Genomic DNA, 19,626 nt, shown 5'->3' on the forward strand with positions numbered 1-19,626 from the left:
CAGTTTGATGTCAGTGTGGGAACTGTACACACAATTATTCACGAGAAACTAAAAATGTGGAAGATGTGTGCGAGGTTTGTCTCAAGGCTAATTAGAAAAGATCAGAAAGAAAGACGTTGTCATGACAGCAAGGAGATGGTTGAGTTGATCAATTCAGATCCAGCAGTTCTTGGTGATCTCATGACCTACGATTAAAGTTTCATCTACTCCCTAAGCTCCAGGAAAACTTGAGAGGCTGTCGTTATGAGATGAGGAGATGAAAGATGATGAGGGTCGCTGACATGCTCACACAAGAGGACTTCCATGGAGCTTTTCTAGAAGTTGTTGGAACAATACAAACAAATGCATTGCAACCGGAGGAGATTACTTCAAAGGGGACTAGACTTTCATGTGTGTACCATCAATAAAAGTTCCCATACAAAAAATGTCTTGAAACTTATTGAAGGCACCTCGTATATATGATAAATTATGAAAATATTGTATTCTTTCTTATTCCGACTACTATCCTCATCTTGTTTGTTATATTCACGACATTGTGGTCGGTTAAGACTCCACCTTATTTAGGCACAACTTTTTAACTTGGGAATCTTTATATCGAATCTGGAAACCTTCACAGAATTTTATTTAATTTATTTAATTCGTTCTTTACTTCATTTTGTATGAATTCTATTTTATGGCGTCGGTTTCCCTGTCATTTTTCTAATTTGAACGACTACTTACAGGAGGAACCACGTGAAGGTTACCAACATCTTACCTTAAGTGAAAGTATTTCTGTGGAACGCAACTGGATTCAAACTTGGCACAACAAGGTCGTCAGTCGGTGTTGTTAACTACCTAACTAACCAACCTCACCTTCCATTTAATTCATAGGGTTGGAATATTTTTGTCTCGTCAATCAAGATTGGAAAAAGTGATTTATGCTATTCTTTGTAATTGTTTGCGAGAACTAAGTGACAATGTTCACTATCTTTTGTCAGCCGACGCGACAAACGGGTCAAAAGAAATCTCGTGAGAAACCTCCGATACAGTCTTTTGGTGCAATATCTCTTTGAGTTGAACTCCGATTTCAAATGATTTTTAATGTTTTCTTAAAAAATATAGAAAGGCTGATGAAGAAGGTAAGTTTTGAATTGCATTAGGAGGAGGGTTCTATATAGAAGTATGCGTGACCTTCGTTCAGTATCAAGAGACAATGTATAACCCTTGTAAAGGTGGCTGCATGTGTAATTGTGAAATCAGAGTTGCATAATCTCGAACCACACCTCTCCTGAGTCAGTACTGTCTGATTCAAGTGGCAAGGGAAAGGATGACTTGAAACAATATTGGAATAACTGGAGAGTACATACAGCACCTAGTATTTCCAAACGGTCACCAATTTGGTATTGATTAGGCTTAATGTCGCTTAACTTTTGTGGTCTAACCAGAACCGTTGCGTCAATGTGATTATGCCGTGTATCTATATAGTAGACAGTAACTGTCCGAATAACTCTCGCTGAATCGATGGAGATTGGCACAATTTATATTAGGAAGCAACAATCCCTAAAACCACCAAGTGATCATTGTATGACTGAATGGTCAAGTGGTAGTAACTGATTCGTTATCACAAAATACTGTAGCTGCTGGATGTCTTCTGCAGATTCCGAACGTGCAACGATAGATCGGTTTGATAATGATTAAAGGTCTGTGGAGCATAAGAGAAAGTACCAAAAACACGTAGCTTAATGGAGTTTTACCTTGTAGGTTGCACGACTACTTACTATGAGGCTGATCTGTGAGATCAGATGGCGTGTTGTGTAACGGAAAGAAAAACAGGTATTCATACTTACTAGTAGTTTAAATCTTGAAAGAATATTGGAAAATAGTAACCAAGAACAGAAGAGATATTACACTTTGAATAATTTATTTGCAAAAATATAAAAAGTACTTTTGAACAAATTAGGAAAATACTGATGAGTGGGAGGTTCACACCTACCTATTCTGCTCTTAACTAGAATAACTGATACAACATTTTGACCCTTGCCTGATCAACAAAGGGAAGCAACTCCATTAACCTTAATACAAAGAAGAGAGTCAAATCTTATGAATTAGATAATTCTTTGTGTCATTGGTTTTACCGATATCTTTCTAGTTAGAATTATTCATAAAACAGTATCGTGTACTTGCAGAAGAGACCACATGAAGGTTGCCAATATCATAAGCGGAAGTGCTTCTGTGAAACGAACTGGATTCGAACTTGACATAGGCAACGGCATCTTCCGGAAGTGTGATGAATTATGGGTAGTTGGTTGAGAAGCTAACACGAGCAGATACTGTGGAAAGAGGCATTTATGGTTTGATTTCACTGTTGTTCAATCGTGTTGTGTGAAGTTGGAAATAGAAGAATAGTATATCTGTTTCTGTTTCTCTAATATCACCCGGTTTTTATTTTTGTCTTGTCGTTTCTTCAAAGTCTGCTAAACGAAACTTGTACACTTGTCCCAAAGAGACAACGTCAGGGAAAATAACCTAAGAAACTATGAAGAAAACAACACGTAGACAACGGCAACATGAAATAAGAAAAGATGACAGAAGAGCAAAGTAATAAAAAAAAAATCACCGAGACAAAAGCAAAACTTATGTTTAAAAGATTAGTTTGCAGATGGGTAAAGTGAACGGGAAAATATCAGTAAATCGCGGCGTGAGTTTATTGCAAGAAAAAAATTCTGTCTATAAATTATTATTTTTTTGTTGTTGTTAAATATATATATATATATATATATATATATATATATATATATATATATATATATATATATATATATATATACACACACACACACACACAGAACCAAAGAATTCGCGCATAAGCCTGAGGAATCCTAGAGTGGATGAAACGCCAAATATTCAGTGTAGCTTAATCGCCATATATATTTTATAAATTACTAACTAGCTCTACCTACGGATTGTGCACTTTTGAAGTAAATACTTAAAGTTTACGCATAAATCTATACTTTCGTATATTAATTTGTTATTAAATGTGAGTAAATGGAGTAGTTATATATATATATATATATATATATATATATATATATATATATATATATATATATATATTCACCTTCACTCCAAACAAGGCATATTACCAGTTGGACGTAAGGGGCTACTAATTGAGACTATGCCAAAGAAAGATTAAGATGTTTGTTTATGTTGTATTTGAATCTACATATAAGTACAGTTTTGGAAACAGGTAGCAGGAAGGGAATTCCAACGTCTGGCCATTCTAGGGAAGATGCTATTAGAGTAGAAAACTTTCTGACATTAAGAGACCACAACAGTGAAGGGGTGTGATTTTGTTGCTATGCAGGTTTGTCGGGGATATGTACGTCGAGGGGGCATAATTGAAATGAGTTCATACGAGCACATTCCATTAAAATACTCGTAAAACAGTCACAGGGATGAAAATGGAAATTCAATTAACTTTCTTGGATTTATATTTTTGGATTTTACCGTCATTGGATAATTTACCTTTCACCACAGTATCCATTCACGTGTAATCACCTTTTTCTTCACCATATTCCCTCTGCTTCACTTTTTGTTATCAAGTAAGATCTTTGACTTACTTGCAGTTTCATCAAATACTTTTGTAAGCAAAAGCCGATCCCTCATTTTGCTAATTCCTACCCTCTGATGAGAAGGTAAGTATTTCTTCGAAACTCCGCGGATTAAGGACTATCTATTTATCAAGTGTTTCCTTTTCAGATTATATATATACTAGCAAAAGTACCCGTCGGTGACTGGGTTAAAAAACAGCCTACAGAAAATGAACTCTGATTTATGAAAGTATGATAGGTTATGAAAAGGAAGGGTTGTAAATTTGGGTTGAATTTGGGGGTATCAAAATCAAAGCACAATATGATAAAAGTAAAAATAAAATAGATAAACCCTATAATTTATTATACCATACCTGTTCACACTGAAACACTTATCACTATATTCTGTGGATCTATATTAAAAGACCTTGTTAAACTTTGTGACATATTTCCATTCTATGGAGGTTAGGTGCGAACGAACACGTTATAATTTTATTATACCATATTTCTTCTAACAGAAACATCTTTATCAAAGTATACTTACACAGATAGATATAAAAAGTCTTTATTAAAATTTGTGCCTATTTCCATTCTATGGAGGCCAGGCGTGAACGCAGACCCCACAATTTTATTATACCATCCCTATTTAAGTTAAAACATACTTATCAAAGTATTCTTATGTACATCTATATCAAAAACACTTGTAAACTTTTTTTTTTTAATTTTTAAATTTTTTATTTCCATACTTTGTGGACCAAGCGCGAATGCAGACCCCACAATTTTAAAGAACCACTGTTCTGCCAGATCAAACATACCCATTCCTGTGTCTCGATACATCTTCTATCATTATATGCAATTAGTTTTTTAAAATAGTCAACCATATAGGAGACTATTCGTGACCAGACACACACACACACACATACACACACGGACATTCAGCTTTATATTATAGATATATATATATATATTCTTAATGCTAATAAGTTCATGTTATAAAGATTATATATAGTATGAAAATCGCTCCAGACAAGGCATCAAGCCACTTAATGAAATAATCATAACGGAAGATGATTATCACAAAGACAGAAGAGGCCTATTGGCATGCCTCCATTAAGGAGACAGTCAGCAAAAAGAGAATTCTACAAGCCTGCGGATCTAGAAAACAAGCTACTATAATAGAAAGCTGTATTACAATGAAGTATCAAAACAGGAAAATGATGAAGACCACTAGACTAACGAGTGCAACGAGCTGTAACAAAAGAAGCAGAGAATGGATCAGAAAATAATGATAATAATATTTATAGAAAAGACTGAGACTAGCAACATCACGTCTATGAGAGAGAGGTGCAGAGAAGAAGTAATTGGTGGTCACGTGACCAACAACTGTACAAGTCCCCAAAAAGTGAAAACTGAGATACGGCATTAACTCTTTCTTCCTAATCGCTGTTCGGGTCATGTCTATGATGAGAAAACAAAAGATGAAGACGAAGAGAAAAAAGCCTTTATCGTCTTACGGTGAAGATTTGGCTTAAAAAAAAACGCCACAAAAAAAATAGATTTTCAAGTTAACAGAACATTTTGAGTCTTTTCCACTGCTTGTGAGTAAAGCTTTAATTGGAGTTATAAAACCAACTTCAAAACTTGCTTGTCTCATCAATAAAAAAGCCATTAACGTTCTCATCCAAGAACTTGAGGTAAAAGTATCGTAATGTTTTTTTTATTTCGTAAAATTGTTTCTGACTTGTGCTACTGAAAGCAAAAACAATAAATAAAATTTTGAATTGAACTTTCATTTTTATTACATTAAAAAGTTAATTAGAATTTTATTTCAAGACTTAAATAAAATTTAAGACCAACGATTAATTTTATCAAAACGTGCGTAATAACCAAACGAACTGGTTAAGATTTTTTTATGGTTCTTATTCTACAAGTGAATCAAAAATGTGAATTTAAAATTTCTAAGAAACTGCAACAGGGCCAATATCGACACTGGTGTTTCCGATTGTCCGATTGTCTGTGAAACAGATGATCGGTTGCCAAACTGTCAATAAGTACCGATATTAAATGAAACTGCCCGCCTGTGGAACACTGTTCTACTATCCTGCTTACCTGTTGAATACAACATGGTAGCCTTCAAATCCAATGTAAATAAGTTCTTATTGAGCCGTTCCCATAAATAATAAAATTTTACTCAATTTACATCATAACAATTACTACACTACAACCTTACATTCGTTAACTATTATCCTCGAGTGGTCTTCTGGCTTTGATAAGTGATGACTGCCAAATAAAAAAAAAAAAAAGAAACAACTTTTCACACTGGATTTTCTATCCAGATAAGTTTCGCTGATGGGTCATAGCATATGTCTTTAAAGAGGGATATATTGTTTCACCTATTTGTACATTTATATTTCCACGAGAAGAATACGAGAAGAATAGCCGACCTAGGACATGTCAAATGCATTTCCAGAACAGAACAGTTTTGCACCACTTTTATATCCCCTTTAAGAAGATAAAAATCAACATATAATGCTAAACTTTATTCATAGAATGTTTATTCCAATTTTGATCAAAATCCATTGCATGATTTGGAGTTTAAGTAATGTCCAAATTTTTTAGCTGAAGTTTAAAAGGTCTCAATAAGAAATTGAAATTCAAATAATATTGTTTAATTGGCTATGTAACAAAGCGTGTTTGAAAGCATGTGAGAAAATCAGCAGCAGCCGAAAGAGAGCTGACTAGTAGCAGCAGCTGTTAAAGCATGTATGCAAATTAGAAAGTGTGCGTGAGCTTGCGTCACAAGAAAAAGAAAGAAAAAAAAACCATGTGGTCAAAGAGAGAAGCAAGTTGTAACCGGGGAAGATGGACGTGTAAATACGGAGATAAGAAAGCGCTGGCTAACACTAGCTTGAGGTGGTGAGGACAGAGACTTTTAAAAAGCATGTGTGTGTGTGTGTGTGTGTGTGTGTGTGTGTGTGTGAAAAGACTTTGGAAAGACAATGAAGTTGTTTTGGAGAAACCACAGATAAATGCATTTCATTTGCACCTGAAAAAAATTCCTTTGTTTGTTTGTTTTTTTCTGTGCCAAGTTTAATACAAATCTGAAATTTCTGAATATTAAAATGGGAGGTTATACCTAGATTATTCTCGACTAAAACTCCTTTAAAATACTCCAAATAAACTGAAAATTGGAAAATATTTATTCATGTATGTCTAATATCTATTGCTAAAATCTGAGGTGCTTTAATTTTTTTTTTTTTTACATAGGCATCACCATTTATCAAGGCCCAAAGACCACTCGAGGATAAAGGTTAAAAGTGTACAGTAGTCAATTGAACAATATAGTACTTGTTAGTAATGAAAATTCGGTAAATTTGTTAACTTAAGTGGAACGGCTCATCAAGAACTTGTTTACATTGGACTTGAAGACAATCAGATTGTAGTCAGCTAAAAAGCAGAAAAACGGAAGACAGTTCCACAGGCGTGCAGTTCTAAGAAAGAAGCTTTTTTCATAGAATCTACGTTTAGGTTTAGGCACAGATAAAGAGTGGGGGGAATTATTGATAGTGTTTTCAGCTATACAAGTGTTTCTTGTGAAAGTTTGGCGAGGGAGACCATAGACTGAAGCTCAGTCGAGCACTTGCCATGAAAATAATGATAAAGCAGAGACAAACTCGTAACATCTCTTCTGTGGGATAGATGTTGCAGAGAAAAGAAAAGGACATCTCTTACGAGGTTACGAAATCTATTTTGAACTCTATCAAGGCAGGACAAGTCCTTGCTAGCAGCTCCTGCCCAGATGTGGCAACAGTACTCCATCCTTGGACGTACCTGGTTCTTATATAGATAGAGAATTGCATCAGCAGTGAGATATCTACTGGATCAATAGAAGGATCCCACCATTTTTCCAGCGGCCCAGGCAACAGATTTGATGTACGTGTTCCAGTTCAGATCAGGAGTCAAGCCCAGAAGCTTGTCAAAACATGAGGCCTCCCCAAGACGAGATTTAATTTTCATGAAGGGATTTAACCCGCTCTTTACTCTCTTTGTATGAACTTAAATAAAAATAGTCTACATTAACCACCATTATGCCTATCAGCTGTGTTTCAAAATTTATAATGATTGGTTAATTAGTTACGGAGTGATCATGTGCATACAAATATATAAATATATCTAATTTTATAAGCATAGAGATTAACAGTAAGTTATATTGGTAGATGAAGAAAGCATCTGTGATTTCTTTTTTTACTCGCATTCACCACAAACAAGGTACATTGCCACTTGGACGTAAGGGGTTACTATTTAGGACAATGATTAACAAGATTTTGATTTATTTAAACTTCTGCATATCAGTACAAACAGGGAAGCAGGTAGCAGGAAGGGAATTCCAAAGTTTAGCTGTTCAAGGAAAGAAACTATTTTAGTAGAAAGCTTTCTGGCATTCAGGGACCTCATCAGTGAAGGGGTGTGATTTTGTTGCTAAACGGATTTGTCAGGGATATGTATATCGAGGGGGCACAAGTGCAGCACGTTTGCCAGAGCACATTCCACTAAAATACTCGTAAAACAGGCGCAAAGATGCTACATTGTGACGAGGGGACAGGGGTTGGAGCTTAGTTGACAAAGTAGGACCTATTAGATTGCAGACTCTCTTTTTTTTTTTTCTAACTCTATCAAAGAGGGAGAAACTAGTTGTAGATGCACCACCCAGATCTTCCACTGGTCGTGCTAATATTCTTGATCATATTTAACTAGTAAAAAAGTAAAAAAATACAGAAAAGTCTGTATGATGTACCTACTCGTTACAGGACGAAGAAGTCATATTCCAAAAAGTTACGTAAATCAAACAAGTGGTACTTGTTTAACTAAGAACATTAAACTTTACGATTTATAGCGATTTTGCTACTAAATTGTATTGAACATATTGAACGTATTGAATTGTATTGAATTGTATTGAACATAAGGCTGATTTTTACCTCGATACTTTGATTTGAGTTGTCCCCCTTATTTATTTTATCGGATTTCATCATGCCCAACGAGAACTCTACGATTTGCATGGTTATAAAATTTGATTTCTTGAATTAAACAAAAAACCTACTTTATCAAATTACGTGCTTTTTAGAATACGATATCTTCGTTCTGTAACGAGCACGTATGTATTTTCTTTACTATAAATTGTCGCTTTAAGTGCCAATTTGAATAAGCACCCACTTTTTCGTTCATGTGACGAGAATGTGCATCATAAAAATTTCTGTATTTTAGTTTGTTTTTTTTTTAGTTAGGTTAAACCCTGGATTTGCACCATATTTATTTTTAATTTTAAATTAATGCACATCAAAGGTGACATATGTTAATTACGCGTTTCCTTTCGTTTTTTTTTTTATTTGTTTTTTGTTTTTTGTTTTTTTGTTTTTTTTTTCGATTAATTTTTGTCCAGGCGAATGTCACTATGTCCTACAATATATGCAGCATAACACACCGGTTCTCATCAGAAGCGGTTTATGTGCTCTCCGCGGTAGTATTTTACTTTAAGGCCCGTCTCACGTTCGTATAACAAAATATTTTTTTGTAGATTTCGGTGTGCTAAAAACGAATCTGCAAACCGTTTCCGTCGCAAAAAAAAAATAGTTTTCATGATATGAAGAAATAACTTTTTCGAAAAGTGGGTGATCACTTTTCCGTGTAAATTTAACTTAAAATGAGCACCCACTTTCTGGCTACCTGAGAGGGGGGGCATTTTTTATGTATTTATTGGCTAAAATGTTTTTTTGTTTGATTTCTTTTGCATGGTATTAAACCATGAACTCTGGGACTATTTCCATTTCACAGCCTAGCCTTCGTTTACGCTACGCGCGAACAAAAACGAAAGCTGTTAAATGTGCACTCGCGTCCCAAACTGCCTTGTAGTATTGACGAAAAATTAAAATTAGACGAAAAACAAGTATTTTTCCAAATATTAAACCATGTGATTCTATATATTGTCACGGGTGGCCATTTTGAACGCGCAAGCGCGCGTATATGTTCGACAACAAAACTATTTTTTTATATACGAATGTGAGACGAGCCTTAAAGTAAAATTTTTCATTATTTTTTAATTTCCTCGTGTCTTTATTGAAAGATGAAAACAGAAAAAGACATCGAAAAAATCTTTTAGCAATAAATACTCGAAAAAATGCCCCCTCTCAGGTGGCCAGAAAATGTGTGCTCATTTTAAGTTAAATTTACATGGAAAAGTGATCACCCACTTTTTGAAAAAGTAATTTCTTCATATCATGAAAACTAATTTTTTTGCGATGGAAACAATTTGCAGATTCGTTTTTAGCACACCGAAATCTAAAAAAAAAAAAAAAAAAAAAAAAAAAAGAAAGTATTTTGTTATATACGTACGTGAGACGGGCCTTAATGTAAAATTTTACCCTCTCCGCTTATCTCTGCATTGTCGTCGTCCTCTGTTCCACTCTTTTCATATTTGAAACGAAAATAAGCCTTGGTGACGTCATTCACACGTAAAAAATAATCCTTGATAGCGTCATTTACAGAAGGAAATCTCTATCAGCGTAAGAGAAAAGTCGATTAACTCTAAAAATAAAATATTAATGATGTCAGAATAAAATCCACAAAACCTATAAAACCTGTCCCAGTGCCCCACCAGTGGGGCCCACCACCACACTGTGGCAAAGTTAGATATAAGACCAGCTTATGGTAGGGAATACAGCCCCCCCCCCTAAAAACGGGGCAGCCTGATTAGATATAAGCTTTTTCGTAATCGGACACGACGAAATTCTACAATAGTGGCGCCTCCGGTAACCAGCAACGAAATCACGTCTTTTGAGAATAAAGCGATAATACATGAGAAGGACGACTTCTTGGGACTAAACAAAACAAAACTGCGCTCTGATATAAGCTCGAGGGCGTATATATATATATATATATATATATATATATATATATATATATATATATATATATATATATATATATATATATATATATATATATATATATATTGTATTTTGTGTACAGAAAGTTGTTAGATGAGTTGGTTGAAGAGAGCTTGATATGGATATCTTAAACGGTCTTAAGTAACGGGCTTGAAACCGACGGTACCAATAATGATTTGTCTCATCTAACAACTTTCTGTACACAAAATATAAATACGCTCTTATATATTTTAAATACGGGGGAAAATCTATCTTCCCAAATGGGTCACTCTGTATTAGGACAAAAATTTCAATTGCCTCAGTAATCGAACCTATCGGAATTCCACGATATGGGCGCCTCGAGCGAACGACAATAAACCACCTCTCTTCAGAATAAAGGCATAATGTCTGTGAGGAAACAGGACCATATAAAATAGGTCCATTGTAAAAAAAAAAAAAACGATTTCTCTAATTATGTGTCTCCTCACAGGACAGAATTCCTATTTACAATGCCTCCCCATGGAACAGAGTTAGACAAGGTTTTTATTTATTTATTTATTTATTTTTACAAGGTGGTCACCACTTATCAAGGCCCGGAAGCCACTCGGTGATAAGGGTTATTGCGTGTATAGTACGTGGAGTAAAGGAACAAAAATAAAAATTGTCTCAGTCGTGAACGATTTCTCCTCCAACACAAAGTCTGTTTTTAATGCGTATGGGGGGGGGCACTTTGGATTAAAACAAAAATTTTAATTGTCTCAGTCTAGAAAGATTTTTTTCACTCATTGATCCCAACCAAAGGCCAAGAAGTGCAGTGTCTTGAATGTAATTCTATGAGAAACATAAAACAAAAAGAAAATATCATTTGCCCTCCCCCTTTCCGCCCAAAATATATAAATAAACTTTGAAGTAGCGATCCAGCCAATCAGCATCGAGTAGTAAGCGAGTGTGTGAATAGGAAAAGGGGAAACGTGTAATGGGCGAAAAACAAAGACGGAGAAAAACGAGGAAATCAGAGGAAATAAAAGAGAAAAAGAAGAAAGAGAAATCCTCTACAAGAATAAGAAAATGTCAAACGCGAATACATAACTACTGCATGTGTGATCGTGCACGTTCGGAAAAGCTCATCGTAAAATGTGCGTACTATATTACCAGATACTATAAAGGTGTTTCTTTAACCACTAGCATTTTGCCCTCGCACAAAAAAAAAAATACACACACACATATATATAACCAAGTTGGTCATACCGTCCTCAGTGGGTGTCTGTGCCCACGAATTCGATGTTTCCCTTTAAAAAAAACTTCCCACTCATAACGCCGGCTCATCGCTTCAACAAACACATTCACGTTTCTTTTTTGTAGTTAAATACACGCGCACTCACATAAAATAGACGCGCGTATTTACACCGCCGGCAAACTCATCCATCCGCAATATTGACAAGTATTTTAATTCAACGAAAACGCGTGTAAAAAAAAAATATATATAATATATATATGTACTAATATTAGTTGTTTGTTTTATATATATATATATATATATTTTGTTGTTGTTGTTTTTTTTTTACGCCGAAAGACATGTGAAGAAACGAATCTAAAAAAAAAAAAAAAAAAGAAAAAGTGCGGACTAAAAATCTACGAAACTTTAGAAGTTGGATGCTTTTTTACCTACCATAACAAGTGGATTGTTTTATTGTGGTCTTCGATATTACTTTAATTTCAATTTCTATTTTCGTTTTACTACCCAAACAAGTAAGTGTAAGTTTATTTCCTGATTAATGTATTTTTTTTTTATGTTTAAAACTGAAAAATAAGTTAACGTTTTCGACAAGACAAAAAGTGAAAATTATTTAATGTACACACGCGCGCGTGCGCGCGCAGCACACATCACAGCACACCAGTACAGAGCACTCACAACACAACACACATAATTATTGTAAACACTCTCCACAAAATCACCGCTTCCCAAAACATGAGATTTTACATTTTAAGCGATTACGTATGAATACCTCCAAAATTCAAAAAGAACAAGAAAAAAAAATAACAAAAACAAACAAACAAACAAACAAAAACAAAACGATTACGTGTGATTTTCCGAGATTGCCACTCGCACTTAGGGTTAGTGAAGAATGTTATTGACTGCTCTAAAAAACTAAAATGGCCCAGAAATGTGAGACCAGTTTACGTTAAATTTATATTACGATTGTTTATACCAAGGGATTTAAGTACTTCCATAGTTTGTTCCAAGTATCGATGGAAAATCCCGAGTCAATCCCAGAAATTGACGAAGCAGTTTACGATTTGAAAGCCACGTTTCCTTTTTTCTTTTTTTAGATCTAAGACTTCTCACCCTAACTCACAATCGCATCCTTAGCGTCGTCTGTTTTCTTCTTATTTATTTATTTTCATGGTTTTTAAATCGTAAACCGATTCGGCCACTTTCCAGCATTTACTCGAGATCCACCGTCAATACTCGGACTGACCATGTAAGTGCTGAGATGTTTTGGATCCTTTCAAAAATACACATTTAATAATTTTGCTGTTTTGTTTATTATTTACTTCTACACTTTTTCTATCTCTTTCCTCTAAAAACACATTGTGTTTAACTCATGTCGAAAACACTTAATAAAAAAAAACGTATTTTAGAAACCAACAAGTCGTTAAAACACGTGTAAACGTTTTTAAATCGAAACATCAGCTGACGATGGAGACGCATTAATTTGAAACAGATTAAGTGATTTTTTTTTTTTTTTAATCTTCAATCGTCGACATTTTGATGTTGTTTTGTTTTGTTTTTGTAAATGAAAATTTCATTTATTAAAAATAAAAAATAAAAATGAATCTACTGTTTACACGTTCCCCTTGTCATCGATAGATTTGTTTCATTGAAGAGGGGGAGGGGGATAAATATCTGGGGAAAAATTTGTTTTGTTTTTTGTTTTTTTCATTTATCTAACAAAAAACTGTATTTTATTTTAAAAAAAAAACAAAAAAAATAGAATTTATTAAAAGGTAAAGATTTTGAAAAAAGAAAAAAGATAAATGCTCGTTTTCTTAACTTTATTTCATAATTTTTATCACCGATCAGTGTCTGGTCGGCACAGATCACAGAAAAGCAACTTCAGGATTGTCCAGTGCCGGTATCTTCCTTGCAAGACCACTAGGAACACGTTATCTCATAAATTAAAATAAATCAATCTAAAAATAAAATGCAATTTCCATGAACTAAACGATATCTCATTGCAACAGTTTCTTGCGTCTAATTTCCCTATGTGACCGCCGGTTGTTTATTACGTAGGGATATCCAAATAGAAATAGATGCGGTTGTGGTGACTTCTTAACCTGTATTGTCGTGTGTGTGTGTGTGTGTGTGTGTTATACATAGTGTGTTTTCTTTGTGGTGTATTCACACCATTTTTCATGAAAATGTAATTTTTTTTATTTTTATTTTTTTTTTTTTTTTGTAAAAATAAGGAAATTTTTTTAATCATCGAGAATATTTTAAGAGAGGTAGTCCAAAGAGTAAATGTGATATTGTGGCGACTGCTGAACTGTAAGTGACGGAACAAATTGAAGGAAGGAAAAGAGTCTATGTGAATGCGACGAAAAAGAGACGATTATTATTACTACATACATATTTACATATTTCCCCACTACACTTTAAAAATTACTGTATCATTTTTTTAAATTTTATTTATTTATTTATTTATGTCAAATAGATAATTCAAAATGTATCTATTCTGGGCAAATTTTTACACGTGCCCACTGCCCCACTGCCCCACTGCCCCAGCGTATTATAAACACCCCAACCTCCCAATGTTAATAACGGCTTTCGAGCTCGAAAGCTGTTCTTAACGTGGAGGAGGGTGTTTATTCCGAAAGCCGTTCTTAACATGGGGAGGTTGGAGTGTTTATAATACGCTGGAGAGCACTGGGCACGTCGTAAAAATTTACCTTTTTCTGTCGAAAAAGAGATCCTTCTCAACTAAGGCAATATTTTTTAGGGGGTCTGGTATCCCCTCTTACACACACATTAAATGTCGACCTTGTGTCTAATTTTGCTATCGTGTGGGAGGGGGGTAAAGACGAACACTTTACCTGATGCGTACTTTCAGACAGGTGCTGGCTGACGCAATATTTTCACCTGATGTTATCATAAAAATATGAAAATAGCCTATGTATATTCAAAGTAGCAGTGGCACAAACGACTATTTGTGTTGAAATTACATTTCAATAGTAGTGCTAATAGCACTTTTTTTATTTTTTTTTTTTTTGTCTTTGTTTTACATACTCCTTTTAAAGGAAAGAGAAAGAAGGAGTTGAACACACTAGATCGGCCCATTAGACGTCATAAGCTATGTATGAATGGCACAAAAAATAGTTTTTATTCACAAGTTTAGTTTGGGCCGTTATTCGTTTTGCATCTCTCTCTCTCTCTCTCTCTCTCTCTCTCTCTCTCTCTCTCTCTCTCTCTCTCTCTCTCTTGTTTTCTTGATTATTAAGTTACACTTGTGAATAGAACCTGTCTTAAAATTGTGACAAGGTTACACATTGGACAAGCACCAGCTGGTCTACAATTCAACCTTGAGAGAGAGAAATCTTTATAATATATGTACCTATCAATGAACGACTATACATCTAATTTTATTATTTAGACTATATATATATATAGAGAGAGAGAGAAAGAGGGAGAGACAGACAAGCAGACAGACAGATAGACAGACAGGGAAAAATCTTTATGATGTGATTACCCATCAACGAACGTAAATGTTGTTTTAAATAAAGGGGCAACTTAATGCGGACTACCAGGATCAAAATCAGTCTTGTAATGGATACGAATAACTATTAAAATCTCTAAAAATTGTTTTTTAGAAATGATTTTCTACATAAAAAAAAAAATACTTGATCTATTTGCGTAAATTTTGGAATATGAAATTTTCGTCCGGTACGGGTACGTACATTATATAGATTTTCTGTATCATTTTATATATATATATATATATATATATATATATATATATATATATATATATATATATATATATATATAATTCTGGACAATAACTGATCAGCTTATAGTGGGGAACCCAGCTCCTCTAAAAAAAAAAAAAGTGGGGGGGGGGCAGTTTGGAGCAATTTTTAACGATCAGTCATGTGGGAACGTAAGAAAAAACCGTTTAGTCATTAAAAATAGTTTCATATTGTTTTTGTTACATATCACTATATGAGAAATTATTTCCATTAAAATCAATTTAGTACTATGCATCTAAAATTGAGAAAAGAACACTTGAAAAGTGTCAACATTATGTGAATAAGCCAGCCGAAATAAAACAATATGGCCACCGTATTTTACCTGATGTTGTGTTTATCTAATAACAAAACTGTGTGAAAACTAATTTTCTCAATTTTAGATGCATAATACTAGCTTGGTTTTTAATGGGAATGATTCCCCATAACGAAAATAACATAAAACTATCTTTAATGTCTAAAAATATTTTTTCTGGCGTTCTTCCATGACCGCCATCTATATAATTTGGCCAGTTTAGATTGTTGCAAGATTCGCTGTCATCGAACCCATCAACATTCCTCCAGAGGGACCACTTCAAGCTTAGAAAAAGGTAAAATTCGAAAGAGATGGCTTCCTATGACGCGGAACTAGGACCATACTCCGCTATCTGACACAAACTTATTTTAAAACTTAAAAACAAAAGCATTTTCGAAACTGCCATGTGAGTGTCTGGGATCACGTGGTTATACAGGTACAGTGGACTGACTGCATAAAACATTGTCGTCTTTTTTTTAAATGTCTATTCAAAACATTTGTTCATATCAAATAGACGATACGTCCTTGACAATAAGATCTGGCGGAACCCCTGTGCGTTTTTCACCCTTTTTTTTTTTTTTTTTTTTTTTTTTGAAGTTTACGGACTAAAATAGCATATAAGCAGAAAAAAGTTTTGGCACTTATGCGTGACAATTACATGAAGCGAATGTTTGTATCTTAGTTTCAAGAACCGCCGACAGATGTCGCTTGTCATGGGTCGATAACTCTTCCTTTTCTAAAAGTTAGTGTACTTTCTGTACAAAAAATATTCTAAAACCTCTATAAATGTTTTATGTTTTTTTAATTATATTTTGCTACATTTTTATACAACCTTACCGAAAATAATAAATATAAAAACAATCTATAAATGTTTCATGTTTTTATATTTATTATTTCATTTTCAGTTATGAATCACTCATTGAAAAAATTATATTAATACATGAAAATTATATTTTTTATACAATAAATGTTTCGATTTTCATATATTTTTGTACTATTTATTTCGTTATTATATATTATCGTAAACTTGTTTATATTTGCGGTTCATATAATGGCCGCTAGATGGCAGTTCTCTTTCTATGGTTGGTTGTTTTTGTTTTACGGCATATCAACCCTTTTCAGGTTATTTAATGCCGAATCCAAAGATTTTGAAGAAAATTTTTTTAATAGAATATATTTGTTGTTTTCAAGTCGGTTTCTATTTAACTAATAGTTGGGACCCTAACAGGTACTACCACTCCGGGTCAGAGTGAACCTGGGAGCAATGGTAATTAAAGGGTGGCTCCACACTCACCAAAGCCCGCAAACTAGGGCCTCACCACTGGATATAGTTTAAGGTCATATCCAGGACCTTCTCTTTCTAAGAACAGGGATCAATAACTGGTCTCTGATGCTAATATGTAGCTGTCATACAGAAGTGCCAAAATTTTTAGAAAAAAAAAATTTTATGACTTAAGAAGGGGTTCTAATCACATGACACGTCGGTGAAGAAATGGACAGTAAGTCAGGTAGCAATGAAGTAGAACGTTATAACGAGAAAGTGAACCCCCTTCTTAAGAGTCATTAAATTTTTTTTTCATTTTTTTCATTTTTTTTTTCTGTTAATATAGTTAAGTATGTAATCTATGATAATCGTCAAAAAAAAGTTTTAGAAAAGGTATGAAACGCGCATTTTTAGGGGGTGGGCACTCTCGTACAGGTCCGCTAAGGTCCGATGGTCTGGGTCATTTTTTCTTAATAGATACTGAATCATAGGTTTGTATCCATAGAGGTACGAAAAAGTGGTCAAAAAAAATGTATATAACAAACGTTATCAAAGGCAAGATAAGTTACTCTTCTACCTATCTGAAAAGTTGTTGTGGTTTTACTCACTTTAAAACGTGAAGTTCGAAAATGAGTTAAAACTAAAAACTTATACTAAATACTGTTCGAAACCCATCGAATATATGTCACGGTAACATATATTGGATGGGTTTCTAACAGTATTTCGTATAATTTTTTAGTTTTAACATATTTTCCAAACTTATTTAAGGATCAGCTCACCGCCATTTTTCTTGTTCACATTAATCTATAAACACTGATTTTCGAACCGACTAAACGCTTTAAGATGAGTAAACGCACTAAAAACTTTTCCAGGTAGGTAGAAGAGTAACTTATCTTGCCTTTGATAACATTCATTAGTTATATGTTTTATTTTTGCCCACTTTTTCCTTCCTCTGTGGATTGTAATACAAACTATAATTCATAATTCATTTATCTTCTTTCCATGGCGGAATGATACAACATAGGGTCAGGAAGGTGGAAAGAATATTCTGATCTGTAAAACATGCCTGAGCAGCCCCGTTGGTATACCCCGGCAGGAGTGCCCCAGGCGATTAGCAATAAACTAACTCCTTCTCAAATGAAAAAGGTAAAGCCTGGGAGGGTTTTCCACAATGGCCTATACTCGGTTGGCTTTAGTTCGAGGGAATACCTCCGAGTTTTAGAAGGTTCACCCACCCTCCCGGGGTTTACCTTCTTGCGCTTTTAGAAAGGGTTAGTTTATAGCAAATCGTCTGAGGCACCTCTACCGGGGAATGTCGACGGAGCTGGAGCTGTATAGGCTTTTTGACCGTTGGAGTGCGCACGCAGCAGCACGCTTTGTGTCTTGGCTTTTCAATCCTGACTTTCTAACATTGTCACATCTTCTTGCAGTATTTTCTCATCATAATTCATAATGAAAATATCGAAAAAAGTTTAAATTGTACGTATCCATTATGGAATGAAGTTCTCCGAAAAAAAGTTTCACTTAATTTCATCAAGTAGTTTTTGTTTTACAGCGAAAAAACAATTTATTACGATACCGAGCAAAAGGTTCTATTTTTAGGAAGAAAAGCTAGTATTAAAGATGGGGAAGGAGTGTCGGCGCTTTAACTGGGGTTATCTCCCGTGGCGCTTCTAAACTCCAAACAAAAAACTAAGAAAAATTCCAAGATGTCAGCCTTCAACGCGCTCTCATAAAAACGTGTTTTTCCGCTGTAAAAAAAAAATAAAAAATAAAAAATAAAAATAACTGGATCAAATTAAGTGAATTTTTTTTCGGAGATCTTCAGTTCAAAACGGATACGCACAATATAACGTTTTTTCGATATTTTCATTTTTTAATGTTTTGATTTAACTGTACAAGTACCTTAAAACTATATTTATTTATATGATATTCAATTTAAAATCGGGTGTAAGATAGTCTCAATGATAGAAGCTATTTTACCGTCTTGTGAAATATCGTGTTTTTAAAGCCTAAAATGGGTCTCAGCTCAATTAAATGCCGGCTTTTGGTTCGAAAAAAAAATGCCCAAGGTCGAAAACATAAAGAATCGATGTCAATTGTAAATCTGATACAGTCAACTCCAGTCAGAAGGTATGTCGCAAATAGCAATAAATAAATAAAGCGTCATCCGCCCACGCCTTTTCTGATATCAACTCTAGATTATCGAAATTATGTGACAATTTCTTGTGTGTGTGTGTGTGTGTGTGTGTGTGTGTGTGTGTGTGTGTGTGTGTGTGTGTGTGTGTGTTTCTCGCCTCTACAAGCCTAGTACTAGATTTTGTTATGTAAACCAAAAATGCGATACGGTAAATAAAGCATGTCAAGATTCTTTCCAACTCTAAAAAAGAAAACTTTATAATGACGGTTTTCGGGGGTGCTGAAAACGAATATAACATTTTAAAACTGGCGCAGCAGCGAAATAATTTTCATGGTATGAAGAAAATACTCTTTCAAAAAATTGGGGGATCACTTTTCTATAAAAATTTAACGTAAAATGAGTACCCACTTTGT

General features: G+C 34.2%; 1 protein-coding gene and 1 long non-coding RNA gene across 4 annotated transcripts in view; one reads left to right on the top strand and one right to left on the bottom strand.

Moving 5' to 3' along the window:
- The window catches only part of LOC145289760 (uncharacterized), a 162,672-nt gene extending 147,796 nt beyond the window's left edge, over positions 1 to 14,876 (bottom strand). Inside the window, exon 1 of one of the 2 annotated variants that reach the window (XR_013869310.1) lies at positions 14,596 to 14,876. This is a non-coding gene — a long non-coding RNA (uncharacterized LOC145289760). Of the gene's footprint in view, positions 1 to 14,584 lie in introns of both variants that reach the window. The other variant, XR_013869311.1, reaches the window with a different exon arrangement.
- Positions 12,043 to 19,626, top strand: part of LOC145289724 (uncharacterized) — a 126,281-nt gene continuing 118,697 nt past the window's right edge. Inside the window, exon 1 of one of the 2 annotated variants that reach the window (XM_080136434.1) lies at positions 12,043 to 12,238. The gene's annotated coding sequence lies outside the window, so the exon portion shown is untranslated. Of the gene's footprint in view, positions 12,245 to 19,626 lie in introns of both variants that reach the window. The other variant, XM_080136436.1, reaches the window with a different exon arrangement.

The sequence above is a fragment of the Euprymna scolopes genome, chromosome 2 (genome assembly GCF_053919585.1).
Source record: "Euprymna scolopes isolate OS-2025 chromosome 2, ASM5391958v1, whole genome shotgun sequence".
Taxonomy (NCBI): Eukaryota; Metazoa; Mollusca; class Cephalopoda; order Sepiida; family Sepiolidae; genus Euprymna; species Euprymna scolopes.